The sequence below is a fragment of the Pan troglodytes genome, chromosome X (assembly GCF_028858775.2).
Source record: "Pan troglodytes isolate AG18354 chromosome X, NHGRI_mPanTro3-v2.0_pri, whole genome shotgun sequence".
Taxonomy (NCBI): domain Eukaryota; kingdom Metazoa; phylum Chordata; class Mammalia; order Primates; family Hominidae; genus Pan; species Pan troglodytes.
The window spans coordinates 47,360,205-47,379,267 of record NC_072421.2 but is presented as its reverse complement, the minus strand read 5'-3'; the positions used below and the strand labels follow the sequence as shown (position 1 = coordinate 47,379,267).

General features: G+C 39.7%; 1 protein-coding gene across 3 annotated transcripts in view; it reads right to left on the bottom strand.

The window, feature by feature from the left end:
* The window catches only part of JADE3 (jade family PHD finger 3), a 149,129-nt gene that overhangs the window by 116,565 nt on the left and 13,501 nt on the right, over nucleotides 1–19,063 (bottom strand). The gene's annotated exons all lie outside the window — the stretch shown is intronic.

The following is a 19,063-nucleotide window of genomic DNA, read 5'->3' as shown; positions in this document are numbered from 1 at the left end:
ACATTTAAAATTGGTGGTTTCCAGAGACACGGTATACCAAAATCTCTGGGATGTAAAAAAGGCAGTGTTAAGAGGAAAGTTTACAGTACTAAATGCCTATATCAAGAAGTGAGAAAAGGCCAGGTGTGGTGGCTCACTCCTGTAATCCCAGAACTTTGGGAGGCCAAGGCGGGTGGATCATCTGAGGTCAGGAGTTCGAGACCAGCCTGGACAATATGGTGAAACCCCATCTCTACTAAAAATACAAAAACATTAGTTGGGCATGGTGGTGGGCACCTGTAATCCTAGCTACTCGGGAGGCTGAGGTAGGAGAATCGCTTGAACCCAGGAGGCGGAGGTTGCAGTGAGCCAAGACAGGAGGCGGAGGTTGCAGTGAGCCAAGATCACACCATTGCACTCCAGCCTGGGCGACAACAGCAATACTCAGTCTCAAAAAAAAAAAAAAAAAAAAAGAAGTGAGAAAGATCTCAATTCAATGATCTAACAGCCCACCTAGAAGAACTAGAAAAACAAGAACCCCAAAAGCTAGCAGAAGAAAATAACTAAAATCAGAGCAGAACCAAATGAAACGGAGACCCAGAAATCCATACACAGAATTAACAAAAAGTTGGTTATTTGAAAGGATAAATAAGACTGATAGACTGCTTACTAGACTAACAAAAAGGAGAGAAGATCCAAATAAGCACAATCAGAAATGACAAGGGTAACATTACACTGACCCCACAGAAATACAAGAGATCCTCAGAGACTATTATAAACACCTCTATGCACACAAACTAGAAAATCTAGAGGAAACGGATGAATTCCTGGAAAAATACAACTTCCCAGGATTGAATCATGAAGAAATTTAAACCCTAAACAGATCAAGTTCCAAAACTAAATCAATAATAAAAAAAATCTACCAACCAAAAAACGCTCTGGAACAGATGTATTCACAGCCAAATTCCACCAGATGTACAAAGAAGAACTAGTACCAATCCTACTGAAATTATTCCAAAAAAATTGAGGAGGAGGGGCTCCTCCCTAATGCATTCTATGAAGCCAACATCATCCTGATAACCAAATCAGGCAAAGGCAAAACAAAAGAAAACTATAGGCCAAAATCCCTGATGAAGGTAGACAAAAATCCTCAACAAAATACTAGCAAACCAAATCCAGCAACACATTAAAAAGTTAATTCACCATGATCAAGTAGGCTTTATTCCTGGGATACTAGGTTAGTTCAACATATGCAATTCAATAAATGTGATTCACCACATAAACAATTAAAAACAAAAACCATATTATCATCTAAATAGATGCATTTATGCCAAATAGATGCAGCAAAAGCTTTTGATAAAATCCAACATCTCTTCATGATAAAAACCTTCAATAAACTAGGCATCAAAAAAATACCTCAAAATAATAAGAGCCACCTATGACAAACCCAAAGCCAACATCATAATCAATGGGCAAAAGCTGGAAGCATTCCCCTTAAGAACAGGAACAAGACAAGGATGCCCATTCTCACCACTATTATTCAACATAGTACCAGGAGTCTTAGCCAGAGCAATTAGGCAAGAGAAAAAAATAAAAGGCATCCAAATTGGAAAAGAGGAAGCCAAATTATCTGTTTTCTGAGTATATGATCTTATGTCTAGAAAACCCTAAAGAATTCTCCAAAAGACTCTCAGATTCTGTAAATGAATTCAGTAAAGTTTTAGGATAATCAATATATGAAAATCAGTAGCATTTCTATACACCAATAACATTCAAACTGAGAAATAAATCAAGAATGCAATCCCATTTACAATAGCCAGACACACAAAAATAAAATACCTAGAATACATCTAACCAAGGAGGTTAAAGATCTTTACAAGGAGAACTACAAAACACTGCTGAAAGAAATCACAATGACATAAACAAATGGAAAAACATGCCATGCTTATGGATTGGAAGAATCAATATCATTAAAATGGCCATACTGCCCAAAGCAATTTACGGATTCAACACTGTTCCTATCAAATTAGCAACATCATTTTTCACAGAATTAGAAAAATATTCTAAAGTTCATGTGGAACAACAACAACAAAAAAGAGCCTAAATAGCCAAAGCAATCCTAGTCAAAAAGAACAAAGCTGGAGACATCATATCACCCAACTTCAAAACATAAGGCTACAATAACCAAAACAGGATGGTACTGGTACGAAAAGACAAATAGACCAATGGAACAAAACAGAAAACCCAGAAATAAAGCCACACACCTACAACTATCTGATCTTTGACAAAGTTAAAAATAAGCAACGGGGAAAGGACTCCCTACTCAATAAATGGTGCTGGGATAATTAGCTAGCCATATGCCGAAGAAACTGAACCCTTACCTTTCACCATATACAAAAATTAACTCAAGCTGGATTAAAGATTTAAATGTAAGACCTCAAACTATAAATATACAAGAAGAAAATCTAGGAAATACCTTCTGGACATCAGCCTTGGCAAAGAATTTATGGTTAAGTCTTCAAAAGCAACTGCAACAAAACCAAAAATTGACCAGTGGGACCTAATAAGAGCTTCTGCACAGCAAAAGAAACCATCAACAGAGTAAATAGACACCCTAACAAATGGGAGAAAAATATTCAAACTGTGCATCCAACAAAGGTCTAATATCTAGAATCTATAAGGAACTTAAAAAATTCAACAAGTGAAAAAACAACCCCATTAAAAGGTGGACAAAAGGCCAGGCACAATGGCTCACGCCTGTAATCCCAGCACTTTTGGGAGGTTAAAGTGGGCAGATTGCTTGAGACCAGGAGTTCAAGACTAGCCTGGGCAACATGGTGAAACCCTGCCTCTACAAAAAAAAAAAAAAAACAAAATTAGCCAGGCATGGTGGCACCCGCCTATAGTCCCAGCTACTCGAGGGGCTGAGGCAGGGGGATCACCTGAGCCTGGGAACTTGAGTCTGCAGTGAGCTGAGACTGACTGTACAACTGCACTCCAGCCTGGGCAACAGAGTGAGTCCCTGTATCCAAAAAAAAAAAAAAAATGTGGGCAAAGGACATGGACACTTCTTAGAAGAAGTCATATACAAGTGGCCAACAGACATATGAAAAAAATGCTCAACAAAACTAATTGTCAGAGAAATGCAAATCAAAACCACAATGAGATACCATCTCACTCCAGTCAGAATGGCTATTATTAAAAAGTCAAAAAGTAACAGATGCTGGTGAGGCTGCAGAGAAAAAGGAACTTAGACACTGTTGATGGGAATGTAAATTAGTCCAGCCACTGTGGAAAGTGGTTTGGAGAGTTCTCAAAGAACGTGAAATCAAACCACTATTCAACCCAGCAATTCCACTACTGGGTATATCACCCAAAGGAAAATAAATTATTCTACCATAAAGACACATGCACTCATATGTTCATCACAGCACTATTCACAATAGCAAAGACATGGTATCAACCTAGGAGGACTGGATAAAGAAAATATGGTACGTATATACCATAGAATACTATGTAGCCATAAAAAAGAATGAAATCATGTTCTTTGCAGCAACATGGATGCAGCTGGAGGCCATTATCCTAAGTGAATTAATACAGAAAACCAAATACCGCATGTTGTCGTCTATAAGCAGGAGCTAAAACACTGGGTACACACAGACATAAAGATGGGGACTACTAGATGGGGAGAGAGGGAAGAGGAAGGGCTGAAACACTACCTATCAGGTACTATGCTCACTGCCTGGGTGACAGGACCATCTGTGCCCTAAACCTCGATGTCATGCAACAAACCCACGTGACAGACCTGCACATGTATCTTCTCAATCTAAAATAAAAGCTGAAATTATATTTTTAAATGAAAAAATAAAATTGGCAGTTTCTAGGTTGTTTCTTAGGTGACCCACCTAAGCTTAAATTTCAGTGGGTAACAAGATGATGTGTGCCTTAAAAAAAATCCTTAAATGTATACGTAGTGTAGATGTAGCTCATTTGGTCTTTGAAAAGAAGGGGAGAAAACGGGAAGAGGTTGGGAACAACAGGCTATGGACATCTCAATAGGCTTCTGATGTCAGCTGGCAAGGTGGGTCTATAGGCTCAGAAGAAAGGCCTCTATAGGGGTAAGGGACAATGTCAGGCTGAGGTCCTGGTAAGAGTTGGGCTTTCCTCTTCATTTAAAAATGACCAGCCATTTCCTCCCACTAGCCATAGAGAAACACCCTCGCAAAAGAAGCCTGCAGAAAGGCAACTAGGTAACTAACTAGACCTATAAAAAGCCCAACTCTAGGAAAACAGAAATATAACCAGGAAAACACAGAATTTTAAATAAGAGCCTTTATCTCCTCCAGCCAGTAAAGGCTTCCTAAGTCCCTTATGCATGAGTCTCAATGCCTCCAACAATTTTCAAATACCTAGGTAGAAACAACTCCGACTTTTCCTCCTATCAACCTCTCCTGATCTGATGGGCTAATTTAAAAAGTACAGATAATGTGGAATATTGCTGTAGGACTGATAATGTTTAATATATGTTAATAGACTAGGATTATAATCAGTTAACTCTCATCTTCTAATTTTCTCACATCTAAGATACTTATTCAAAGAGCAAAGTTTGAATCCTAGCTACCCTTTTCACACAGTTCAGATTACTGACACTCTAACCTAATTCACTCAACATTACTGTAAACCAGGAGTTAGCGAACTTTTTCTGTAAAGGGCTAATCAGTAAATATTTTTTGCTTTGCAGGCTATTTGGTCTGTGTCCTAATCAATTCTGCCATTGTAGTGTAAAATAAACCATGGGCAATACGTAAACAAACTGATGTGGTTGGGTTCCAATAAAATTTGACTTATGGACACTGAAATTTGAATTTCATATAATTTTTACATGTCATGAAATATTCTGAGTTTTTTCCCAACCATTTAAAAATGAAAAGCCCATTCTTAGCTTATGGACTGTACAAAAACAGGTAGCAGACTAGATTTGGCTGGCAGGCCACAGGGTGCCAATCGTGCTCTTAACTAAGACTTGATGCCTCACTGAAGAAACTGAAAATTTCAGACTTTTCCTGATAAAAAGTAGATATTTCAAACCAGTATCTCACCATAAACCTATGTTAAAGTTTCAGCTTGAGGGAGGCGAAAATTCTGTAAGTACACAGCAATACATTACAGTGGAAACAGTACCTGAAAATAAGACCTGCAACTTACTAGGTATGTAAAGCTACAAAACTCACTTATTTTTTCTGGGGCTTAATTCCTTCCATTCTAGTCCGTTTTTAACAATCTTCCACATCATTGAAAGGGAGCAGGAGTTACAACTAGAATTTACTAACGTTAAATTCTGTCTGAGATGTATAGTAAATACTTACATATTTCACTGTGCAATTCCCTATGATGCCAAGCCACTTTCAAAAGAAGTCTTTTATCAATATTATTCCAGTCTATTATAAAATCTAGAGCTGACTTATACTTTCAATAGCCTGAGCAGTGAAAAATCCCAACAGAAAAAAAAAAAATTAACCCACGTCCAGGCATACCTAAATCAAACTGCTGAAAGTAATACAAAGAAAAAAATCTTGAAAGCAGCAGCTATTACATTACCTTATGGGGGTACAACATTTAGAATGACAGTGGATTTTTAATCAGAAACCATGGAGGCCAGGCTGGGTGTGGTGGCTCACGCCTGTAACCCCAGTACTTTGGGAGGCCAAGGTGAGTGGATCACTTGAGGTCAGGAGTTTGAGACCAGCCTGGCAAACATGGTGAAACCCCATCTCTACTAAAAATACAAAAAATTAGCTGGGCATGGTGGCACGTGCCTGTAGTCCTACTCACTCAGGAGGCAGAGACAGGAGAATCACTTGAACCAGGGAGGCGGAGGTTGCAGTGAGCTGAGATCATGCTACTGCACACCGGCCTGGGCGACAGAGCGAGACTCCGTCTCAAAAAAGAAACCATGGAGGTCAGAAGGAAGTGGCACAACACGTTTGAAGTGCTGGGGGTAAAAAAATGTCAACACAGAATTCTATACTCAGCAAAAATGTCCTTCAGAAATGAGAATTTATAGCCAGCAGACCTACTCTAAACGAACTGCTAGAGGATGTTCTTCAGACAATTGGTAAATGATACCAGAAGGAAACTTAGAATATTAGGAATGAAAAGAGCAACATAAATGGTGAATATTTGGATAAATACAATATACTGTCCTTTTCTTGAGTTCTTTAAAATATGTTTGGTGGCTGACAGCAAAAATGGTAACAATGTGTGAAGGAATTTTCAACAGGTATAGGTGTAATATATAAGACAACTATGACATAAAGAAAGGAGGGTAAAGGGACCTATAGGGTGGTAAGGTTTCTGCATTCCTCTTGAAGTGGTAAAGTACTTACTCTAAGTAGACTGTATAAAACTATGTATATTATAATCCCTAGAACAACCACAAAAAAAAGAGATAACTAAAAAATCACAGTAGGTAAATAAAAATGTAGTAGCACTAAAAATGTTCACATAACCAAAAGAAGACAGGAAAATGGGAAAAAAGAGGAAATAAAAACAGGTATCAAAAATAAAAAATGACAGATGTAAAACAATCATATCAATAATTACATTAAATGTAGTGGTCTAAACATTACAATTTAAAGACAGATTGTTAGAATGGATTTTTAAAACATGACCCAACGACACACTATCTGTAAGAAAATCACTTCAAATACAATGATATAAGTAAGTGAAAAGCAAAAGGATGGAAAAAGATATGTGATGCAAACACTGATCAAAAGAAACAATTTATTTATTTGTTTATTTATCTGAGATGCAGTTTTGCTCATCGCCCAGGATGGAGTGCAGTGGCGTGATCTCAGCTCACTGCAACCTCCACCTCCCAGGTTCAAATGATTCTCCTGCCTCAGCTCCCAAGTAGCTGGAATTATAGGCGCCCACCACCACGCCCGGCTACTTTTTGTATTTTTAATAGAGATGGGGTTTCACCATGTTGGTCAGGCTGGTTTCAAACTCCTGACCTCAGGTGATCTGCCCGCCTCGGCCTCCCAAAGTGCTGGGATTACAGGCGTGAGCCACCACGCCTGGCCAAAAGGAGTAATTTAGAGCAAAGAAAATTACCAAGATAGAAGAGGGATGCAGAGGGACATGACATAATGTTAAAAGGGTTAACATACCCAAAAGACTTAACAATCCTAAATGTGTAAACATTTACAATAGTGTTTCAAAATACGTGAAGCAAAACTCTAAGATCTAAAATAATAGAAAAATCCAATTACACTTGGAGGTTTCAACACTCTAATTAATATACAGAACTAGTAGACAGAAAATCAGCAAAAATATACAAGAACTGAACACCATCATCAACCGTCATTACCTGACATGTACAGAACACTTCACCCGAAAATAGCAGAATACGTGTTCTTTCAATAAGATAGACCATATCCTAGATCACAAAACAAACCTTCCAAAATATAAAATATGGAAATCATAAAGAGCATGTTCCCTGACCATAAAGGAATTAAAATAAGAATCAACAACAGAGACATAAGAGGAAGATCTCCAAACACTTGGATATTAGACAGCATATATTTAAATAATCCACGAATCAAAGAGAAACTTTCAAGATAAATTATAAAATATTTTGAACTCAAGAAAACCAAAAATATAACCCATTTTGTGGACTACAGTGGAAACAGTGCTTAGAGAGAAATTTATAGGATTAAATTCTCTTTTAGGAGGAAAAAAGGTCTCAAAAAAACAACCTACACTTCTACCTTAGGGAACTATGAAAAGAAGAGCAAAATAAATCCAAAGCAAGATGATTAGGAAACAGTCAAGATAAAGGACTAAACAGAAAAACAACAGAGAAAAATCAATGAAGCCAAAAGTTGGTTCTTTGAAAAGATCAACAAAATTGATAAACCTCTAGCACAACTGAAAAGCAAAAAAGAACACTCAAATTACTAATATCAAGAATGAAAGGGGATATTACTACAGGTCCTGCAGATATTAAAAGGATAATAAATGGACACTATGAACAACTGCACACATAGACAACTTAAATGAAATGGAGCAATCCCCTGTAAATAACAAACTATTAAAACTCATTGAAAATAAAATAAATAACCTGAATACTCCCATAACTACTAAGGAAACTGAATTCAAAGTTTAAAACCTTTTAAAAAAGAAATGCCCAGACTCAGATGGTTTTACTGGCAAATTCCAACAAACATAAAAAAAAAATCTACAAGATCTCTTCCAGAATATGGGCAAGGAGGGAAGCTTTCCCAACTCATTTTATGAAGCCTTGATACCAAACACAGACAATACATACAAAAAGAGAAAACTACAGACCAATATCCCTCATGAACACAGAAACAAACACCTCCAACAAAATATTAGCAAATCTAACAGCAATATGTAAAAATAATAATACCCCTCAACCAAGTGGGGTTTACCCTAGGAATGTAAGGCAGGTTGGGTTCAGTGTTCAAAAATCAATGTATTCTTGGGAGGCTGAGATGGGCGGATCACCTGAGATCAGGAATTCAAGACCAGCTTGGCCAACATGGCGAAACCCCGTTTCTACTAAAAATACAAAAATTAGCTGGGTATGGTAGCAGGCACCTGTAATCCCAGCTACTCAGGAGGCTGAGGCAGGAGAATTGCTTGAACCCAGGAAGCGGAGGTTTCAGTGAGCCAAGATCGTGCCACTGCACTCCAGCCTGGGTGACAGAGTGAGACTCTATCTCAAAAAAAAAAAAAAAATCAATGTATTCAACCACGTTAAATCTAAAAAAAGAAAAATCAGCCAGGCGTGGTGGCTCATGCCTGTAATCTCAGGAGGTCGAGGCTTTAGCCCAGGAGATCAAGGCTGCAGTGAACCGTGTTCACGCCACTGCACTCCAGCCTGGGTGACAGAGAGAAACCTTGTCTCAAAAAAAAAAAAAAAAAAAAAAGTGAAAGACTTAAAGTTGAAACAAGAAAAAGATGCCCTTTCTCATGACTCCTATTCAACGTCATACTGGAAGTATCAGCCTGTACAATAAGGCAGCAGTCCCCAACCTTTTTGGCACCAGGGACAGGTTTCAATTTTCCACGGACGGGGGAAGGGAGGATGATTTTCCAGATGAAACTGTTCCATCTCAGATCATCAGGTATTAGATTCTCATAAGGAGTGTGCAACCTAGATCCCTCACATTAGCGGTTCACAACAGGGTTTGTGCTCCTATGAGAATCTAATGCAACCACTGATCTGATAGGAGGTGGAGCTCAGGCAGGAATGTTTGCTTGCCCACTGTTCACCTCCTCCTGTGTGGCCTGGTTCCTAACAGGCCACAGGCTGGTAAGAGTCCACAGCCTATTTTTTGTAGAGAGAGACAAGCGGCTTCTAAAATTTATAAAGAACAGCAAAAGAACTAGAAGAGCCAAAAACACTTTTTAAAAAGAAGAATAAAATTGGAGGAATAATAACAATTGAATTTAAAACTTACTATAAAGCTATAGTAATCAAGGTAGTGGTATTGGCAAAGTGATTAAAAACAGACCAACAAGCTGGGCACAGTGGCTCATGTCTGTAATCCCAGCACTTTGGGAGGTTGAAGCAGGTGAATCACTTGAGGTCAGGAGTTTGAGACCAGCCTGGCCAACATGGCAAAAGCCCGTCTCTACTAAAAATACAAAAATTAGCTGGGCATGGTGGTGGGCACCTATAATACCAGCTACTCGGGAGGCTGAGGCACGAGAATGGCTTGAACCTGGGAGGTGGAGGTTGCAGTGTGCTGAGATCGCACCACTGTACACGCCAGCCTGGGAGCCAGAGTGAGACTGAGAATAAACCAACAGAACAAAAGAGAGACCAGAAACTGACCCTCATAAATATAGGCAACTGATTTTCAACAAAGATGCAAAAGTAAATTAAAGACATCCATATACACAAAAATAGACCTTCACCTAAACCTCACTCCATTTACAAAGATTAACTCAAAATAGACATAAATGTAAAATTATAAAACTTTTATAAGCAAGTTTTTCTTATAAACATAGAAGAAGGCCGGGCACGGTGGCTCAGGCTTGTAATCCCAGCACTTTGGGAGGCCAAGGTAGTTGGATCGCTTGAGATCAGGAGTTGGATACCAGCCTGGCCAACATGGTAAAACCTCACATCTACTAAAAATACAAAAAAAAAGGCCGGGCGCGGTGACTCACGCCTGTAATCCCAGCACTTTGGGAGGCCAAGGCGGGCAGATCATGAGGTCAGGAGATCGAGACCATCCTGGCTAACACAGTGAAACCCCGTCTCTACTAAAAATATAAAAAACTAGCCAGGCGTGGTGGCAGGCACCTGTAGTCCCAGCTACTCGGGAGGCTGAGGCAGGAGAATCGCTTGAACCCGGGAGGCGGAGCTTGCAGTGAGCCGAGATCGCGCCACTGTACTCCAGCCTGGGTGACAGAGGGAGACTCCGTCTCAAAAAAAAAAAAAAAAATTTGCCAGGCGTGGTGGTGTGCGCCTGTAGTCCCACCTACTCGGGAGGCTGAGGCATGAGAATTGCTTGAATCTGGGAGGCAGAGGTTGCAGTGAGCCAAGATTGTACCACTGCACTCCAGCTTGCGTGACAGAGCCGAGACTCCGTCTTAAAAAAAACAAAATGAAAATCTTGCTTAGTGAATGACACCATTAAGACAATGAAAAGCCAAGTTACATACAAAAAATATTTGCTGATAAATCAAATAACCAAAGGATTTTTACCCAGACTATTAGGGAAAAAACCTCAGAAACAACAGTAAGAAACAACCCAACTTAAATAAGCAAAACACTTGAACAAATACTTCTCTGAACTAATACTTGGGCAAAATACTTCTCTCTGATGGGTTTGACAAAAGTCATGAATTTGAAATTAGCCCAGCATTTTTTTTTTTAATTTTAAGGATGTGAACAACACTGCTTCCAGCTTTCTACATCCTGGGGCAGAAGCTGGCCGAGCTAATTACTTTTTCTAAAACACTTTATTGCGAAACATTAAATAGTAGATTTTTTGTTTTTAAATAATCACCAGGAAAAGTGGGTTGAAATTTTTTCTTCCACTCCTGTTCTCAATCCACTCCACCTCATCCTCCCTGGTATTTTAAAATTTTGGTTCACACTTCCTCTGCAGAGGATTCCCTATACTGCACACGAAGTTGGCACTTTGATCCTTTTGTATGAATGGGAATCACACCTGGATTACTTCTGAGTTTGAATTTTTATTGTAAGATGTTTCATGCTTCTTTCAATAAAGTTGTCAAGCTGACTCAGAATACTTATAAATACCAGAATTAGTGAACCATGTTTTAACCTGTTCTTCTTGGTTCTCTGCATATTTCAAATTTGTGTGTTTAATATTCAGTGGTCTTATACTGTATATAACTAAGCTTTTGTTAATGTGAAGGAGTTCCACTCTTTTGCATGACTCCATTTTTAGTTCTTTGGGTAATGACAAGGCCAACTGCCACCCTCCGCGTTTGGGCTCTGCTCTCCATTTTTATTCTGGACAACCGCAAATCAGTGATTGACATTAAGAACCAGTGGAGCTAGTTTTTGACAAAGGGGAGAGGGAACATGGGGATGTGCAGGGCCAAGCACAGTGCCCACAACACAATGGCCATTAGCTGAATTTGTTGATTTGATTATGCTGTTCAGTAGTATGAAAAGGAAAAGTATTAAAATCTGTTAGAGAAAAAGAGGATATACATGAGCTATAGTATATTTTGCCAAAGCTATTAGATTTTTGAGGCAGCTGATAGTTTATCAATTTTTATTGCTATGATATAGTTATTTTATGGCCATTACTAGGAAAGCCAGATTATAGAAATATTGTTTAACAAGAAAGACTCTGTGAGTCTGTTTGCCATGGATCTCCTAAAACAAAGGCTCTTAATGTCATCCTCTCAGCTTATAGACAGAACAATAACATGATAGGAAGGAACATTAGTTTCTCATTTTGTGAGAGAAGTCCCAGAAAGTCTTTCTGCAGTGTTCTTGAGTACCTGCAGAGGTATCCAAAATTATTCCTGTGAAGACCTCTTCAAGTACTAGCATGATCACAAAGGTATTTGAAGGTGCTAGCACAGCATCAAAACCAACAGTCAGTAATGGATTTCAGGGACTCTGTACAGGATGGGTCATGACCCACAGGCAATGTTGTAGAATGTTTGGGTATTGAAATATAATTTTCAAAATTAAAAACATGACTCATACAAATGTAGACTGAACACATGTCAAAGACATTTAACTTATTAGGGAACTAACAGGATTTAAAGCTTATTCAAAGAATATTTGAGAGACTTGCTATATATAGGCCTTGAAAGAATGCTCGAATAAAATTGCTAAATTAGACAGAAAAGTGGTTATGCCCTATAGGAAAATTAATCTGTAGTCTTTAGGATAATTTCTTCTACCAAACAGAAAATTTTACATCTCTACCAGGCAAAAATCTATAAGTTAACATGTTGCTTGAAAAGGTCTCGACTCTAATCATTAGTGAACAGTGAGCCAAACAAAGATGCAATCCCCTAGAGAACTAAGTAATTCTTGGGTGGGCCCGTCAGCCAATGCTCCAGTATGACACTGAAAGGATATTCAGACATCCTTTTGCTTTAAGTTTTAAGTAACTTCTATTAACAGGGGACTAATTATTTTGTAACTAAGTCTTTGAAAGTAAAATTAAGGTCCTAGGGGGCCACCTTTTAGAACAGTGTTGTAGTGCTTACGTATTTTTACTTTACACAGGCATTTCAAAACAGTCATTTATTTACCTTTTAAACAAATCATAGAATCTTAGAAGTCAGATCAGATCCAGCTATCTTCTAGTACAAGAATGCTTTCTTTAGCAGCCTTGACAGGTGATCATGAAGCATTGGTATACAAGGAAGAAGGAAACTAACATTGAGTGCCTATTATATGCAAGTTTATTTTCAAAGGGCCAAACTTCTTTTCACATAGTAACATGTTACCTATATATTTAGCCACATTTATCAAATAAATGGATTTCTTCAGCATAATTGCTTTGATTACGCTTTAATTTAAAAAATTTATATAGGCTGGGCGTAGTGGCTCATGCCTGTAATCGCAGCACTTTGGGAGGCCGAGGCAGGTGGATCGCCTGAGGTCAGGAGTTCAAGACCAGCCTGGCCAACATAGTGAAACCCCCGTCTCTACTAAAAGTACAAAAAATTAGCTGGGCATGGTGGCGGGCACCTGTAATCCCAGCTACTCAGGAGGCTGAGGCAGGAGAATCGCTTGAACCCGGGAGGCAGAGGTTGCAGTGAGCTGAGATCGTGCCATTGCATTCCAGCCTGGGCAACAAGAGCAAGACTCTGTCTCAAAAAAAAAAAAAAAAAAAAAAAAATTTACATATACTCTAATTTACCCTTTTTAACGTACAGTTAAAGTTTTGACAAATGTATACTATTGTAATCACTACCACAAACAATATATTAAAAAGTTCCAGGCATAATTGTTTTTAAAATGTCAATTAATCAACAGGTATTTATTGACTACTGATGTGTCTAGTAGTCACTGGTTAGTCTTTAAGTGGAGATATGCCGGCAATGAGAAAAGGCATAAGTAAAAGGTATTATGCCTGCCTCCAAAGAATTCCCATAGTTTAATCATTAAAGGCATTGTCCTACACATAAACCAAGCACCAGATGCAGGAAAACACAGGCAATCCACTAGGTAATCATCTGTGTGAGATGTGGGCTCTACTTTTGACATTGCCGCCATGTGACTTTGAATAAGCCATTTATTATTATTTCTTATCTGGGCCTTCCTTTCCTCATTCATAACTAGAAGGGACTGTCTCAATTTCTAAGGTTCCTCCTAATTATAAGCACATGTGATTCAGGTAGTGAGCGTTCAGGGTATGGATGGGGGGCTGGGAAGTTGAGAAGAGCTTTATGGCACTGAGGTGGTCAATGGGTTGACCCCACAGGGTTAGAGAATAAGGGTAAGTAGGAGGGATGCAACATGGAGCTGAGGTGGGGTGTAATGAACTGTCTGTCATAGGGCTGTGATGGGGGCAAATGGATAGATGCTGGTGCAGTGGGGCAAAGAAGAACTTCAAGGTGTTATTCTGGAAGAATGTGTTGAAGTCAAGCTTTGAACTTTTGTGAGAGCCAAGAGGACTGGGAAGTTTGGTTGTCTATTAAGCAAAGAGAGGAGTGACACCACAATGACAGTAATCCACAACAGTCTTTTACTGAAAACCTGCCATGGTCATGCCCTCTAGGCCCTGGGGATATAGCAGTACAAACCCTGCCCTTTCAGTTATTTATTGCTATGTAATTCACCCCAAAACTTAGTAGCTTAAAATAATAACTATTTTATTAGCTCACAATTCTGTGGATTAGCAATTTCGGCTAGAATCAGCTAGGTGGTTGTTCTGCTGGTCTTTTCTGTGGTCCCTCATATGGTTACAGTCATCTGCCAATGTGACTGGGGCTGAATGTTCTAAGATGGCTTCACTCACATATCTGATGGCTGGTTGATGACTGGATCTCTCTCTCCCTCTCCACACCATCTCTCTTCCTCCAGCAGGTTAGCTGGGGCTTCCTCACATGGTTGCCTCAGAATGGAGAGTAAGAAAGAAGCTACAACACTTCTTGAGACCTAGGCTCATAAGTCATCTGGAGTTACCTGTGCCATGTTTTACTGACCAAAGTGAGTCACAAGGACAGCCCAGATTCAAGGAGTAGAGAAACAGACTCCACCTCTTGTTGCAAGGATCTGCAAAATCACACTCTAAGTGTACATACAGAGATGAAAGGACATTGTAGCCAGTAAGTACTCTACCACACTATCCCATCTGGGTAAATGAGTGTTGAGCACATTTAGTCCTGTGGGGCTTCAGAGGTGGAAGAAACCACTGTAGTGAAAAGATGAGCTTTTCACTGGGTCCTGAAGAACACACAGGATGGAACAAACTCAGAGCAATATGGAGAACACTCCAGGCAGAGGCAGACGGTCAGAATGACTCATGGTATGTTTAGACTCTAGTGAATACATGCTTGGACAGAGTGGCTAGAGAAAAGTATTTGAGAGGAGTCAAGGGTAGTGGGAAAGATTATGATTGGGTATGGGGGACCTTGAATGTCAGGTTCTAGAGGGTACACACACTACTTACTGTGCAGTGCACAGCCAGAGGTCAGTGGTAGCCTAGTGGTGAGGGTGGGAAACACGGGTATAGTGAAAAAGCCTTTTGAGTCTGCATCTTTATGGACAGCAGTCCAGAAGGAAGTTGAGTCGGACTTGGAATATGGTGACACAGAGATTATGGGAAGAAAGTAACCTAGAGACAATTACCCTAAAGGCAAGTGTCTACACGGATTATCCTTAAGAGGCTAAGGGGCATAATTGGAGCTCTTTCAAGTAAGTTTATTTAGAAGTCTAAAAAAGCTCCTTCTTGCATGTTTATTTTCTAATCCATACTATCAACTAAAGAAAGAAAAAAGTTTCTTCTGGATTTATGTTAGTTATTCCAAAGAGAGCTAAATTTAGGCTTATCACACACACATACACAAACACCGCTCCTGTATAAGTTTCATGTGAGACAAGTAGGATACAGCTGTTTATAGTCAAAGTTTTGTCTATATTTGAAAAGACAAAATTCCTGGTGTTAACATTGTTTAAGTGGGCAAGGAATCATGAGGAAGGCTAGAAACTAAAATGGAGCCAGGGAAGAGCTGTCTGCAATCTACACTCTGAAGCCATACTTTACCCAGGCAGACTGTACAGCCACACTTTTCACAACGGTAGCATGGCAAAGCAGCAGTTTTGACAATCTGCAAAATGTATATTTCTTTTCCTAACTATTGTTTTCCACAGGAAGTATATGGCCATTAGATCACGCTACATGCAGCTGGGGAGGGTGGTTCACATTTGTAATCTCAGCACTTTGGGAGGCTGAGGCAGGAGAATCACTTGAGGCCAGGAATTTAAGACCAGCCTGCACAATATAGTGAGACCCTGTCTCTACAAAAAACAAAACAAAACAAAACAAAACCCACCATTTAATTAGCTAGGCATGGTGGTGTGCACCTGTACTCCTAGCTACTCAGGAAGCTGAGGTAGAACAATTGCTTGAGCCCAGAAGTTCAAGGTTACAGTGAGCTATGATAGCACCACTGTACTCCAGCCTCGGTGACAGAGTGAAATCCTGTCTTTAAGAAAAACCAAAAAACACAAATAAGAACATGTTACATGTAATTTTTTTTACACAAAATGATAATCGATATTTGGTTTGTTAATTGAATAAGAGGCAGCAAGTCCCCTTCAGGTATTTGTGGGAGATAAGATGCAGAGAACCTGAGGGTTTTCTATCACTCTGTCTAGCTGTATACCTGCAAGTCACATGTATACAAATAGGTCACAGAGTAAGGAAGTATGGCATTAGGGCCAAAGTGAATAGAAAAGACAGGACTTAATGAGGAAATATGTAGTAGGGGATGGCATCCAAAAGAATAGAGTTGGGGATAGTGGAAAATCTCTCGCTGAGATAGAATTTACAGGAATTTGGAAGAATTGGCCCAGGCAGGATTGGCAGGGCAAAGAGGGAAGGATTTCCCAGCTGTGAGGAAAGGTGCAGGTAAACATGAGTGTTGGATTGTTGATGGTACGGGGGAGGGAAGGCAGTGCAGAAACAGTCCAGAGATGACATCTCTTAAGATTGTGTGCTCAAGACTTTTTGTTCCACCCAGTTCTGCTGAAATCCCAGATAAAGAACTGTCACCGTTGATGGACTGTACCATGTGAAAACATTACAAAATGATGAACAGACAATAAAAGAACATTTAGGTTCCTTATTGCAAATGCTGAATTTCATCCACTGCCTGGTGAGTGAATGGGTAGTCTTCTGTGCGCACCTCATAGGATACGGGAAAATTCTCCAGGGGAAAACATATCCTCTCTGCCCTTGGTGCCTGCTCAGACTGAGCCAGACCATACTATGTGGCAGTTATGCAAGAAAGGGTCTCCACTGCATTTTCTAATGGTATAGTGCTCTAGGGCAAGACTTGCTGAGTATTTCTGTAATTCCGACCTCAATGTGTTTCTCAAAACTGGGGAGATTAAGCCAGGTGGTGGCTCCCGCCTGTAATCCCAGCACTTTCTGAGGCCAAAGCAGGTGGATCTCCTGAGCTCAATAAGTGTTCACTGATTCTGAGCTACTTTTTGCAGCTTCTTACACGAAATATAGCAATGTATTCAATTTTTGGTGAATCTGATTCTTCAGTGTTGACAGGGCAAGTCAAACCACCAAACTTGGGCATCTGGTCCAACCTTTGGATGTTATACAAGACTCTCATACATCTATGTTCCTAAACCTTTTCACCACTGAGGACTTCTGAAATTTTCCCCAGGGACAACATATTTTGGAGGCTTGCCTACCAAACACGCCACACTTATAGATTACTTAATTTCTCCATTTTAATTCATCAAAGATGAATGTTTCTCACAAAAAGGGTTCTATTAAACATGAGATAATAATATATTCAGTATGTCATACATTGCTCAGCATTTTATCCTTAATATGTCATTTATTTCACACAATACCAGTGGTTAACTTCATTTTACAAATGAGGAAACTGAGGCACAAAGAGGTTAAACTGACTCAAGGTTGCAGAGCTAGTAAAAAGAAAAAGCAGGATTCAAACTTGGGTCTCTGCTACTCTATCCATCCTAGCATTCAAACTCTAGCTAACTAGTTTTACCATGAATGGTAGTACAATTCTAGCCATCATACTCCCAGGTATTTATCCTAGAGAAATGCAAACTTATATGCACACAAACACATGTACATGAATTTTTATAGCGGCTCTACTCAATCACCAAAAACTGGAAACAACTCAAATGCCTTTCAATGGTGAATGATTAAACAAGCTGTGGTATATTTGGACAATGGAATACTACTCAGCAATAAAAAGGAACAAACCATTGATATATACAACTTGGATGAATCTCAAAAGCATTACCCTGAGAGAGGAAAATGAGACTCAAAAGATTACAGTTTGACTCCATTTATGTGATACTCTCAAAATAACAAAACTGTAGTGATAGAACACAGATCAGTGGCTGCCAGAGTTTAGGATGGAAAGAGAGTATGACTAAAGAGTCAGCACACAGGAATTTTTTGGGTAATAGAACTGTTCTGCACCTTGATTGTGGTGGATTGTGGTGGTGGTTGCACTGATCTATTTATGTGTTAAAAATCCACAGAACTGGGTCAGGTGTGGTGGCTCACGCCTGTAATCCCAGCACTTTGGGAGGCCAAGGTGGGAGGATCACTTGAGCCCAGGAGTTCAAGACTAGCCTGGGCAACATAGTGAGACCTCGTCTCCACAAAAAAACTAAAACATTAGCTAGGTGTGGTAATGCGTGCCTGTAGGCCTAGCTACTCAGGAGGCTAAGGTAGGAGGATTGCTTGAGCCCAGGAGTTCGAAGCTACAGTGAGTGACAACTGTGACACTCCAGCTTGGGCAACAAAGTGACATCCTGTCTTAAAAAAAAAATCCACAGAACCATAAATAACCCCAAAAAAGTCCAACCTACTGTATAATTTTTTTAAGTCAATAGGCCAGGTGTAGTGCCTCAGGCCTACAATCCCAGCACTTTGGGAAGCTGAGGCAGAAGGATTGCTTGAGCCCAGGAGTTCAAGACCAGCCTGGGCAACACAGTAAGGTCCCATCTCTTAAAATAAAATAAAATAAAATAAAATAAAATAAAATAAAATAAAATAAAATTAGCTGGGCATGGTGGTGTACACCTGTAGTCCTAGCTACTCAGGAAGCTGAGGTGGGAAGATTACTTGAGCTCAGGAGTTTGAGGCTGCAGTCAGCTATGATAGGGCCAGTGCACTCCAGCCTGGGTGATGGAGTGAGACCCTGACTCTCAAAAAAGAAAAAAAAAAGTCAATAGGTCATCTTTTTTTTTTTTTTTTTTAGACGGAGTCTTGCTCTGTTGCCCAGGCTGGAGTGCAGTACTGTGATCTCGGCTCACTGCAAGCTCCGCCTCCCGGGTTCACGCCATTCTCCTGCCTCAGCCTCCCAAGTA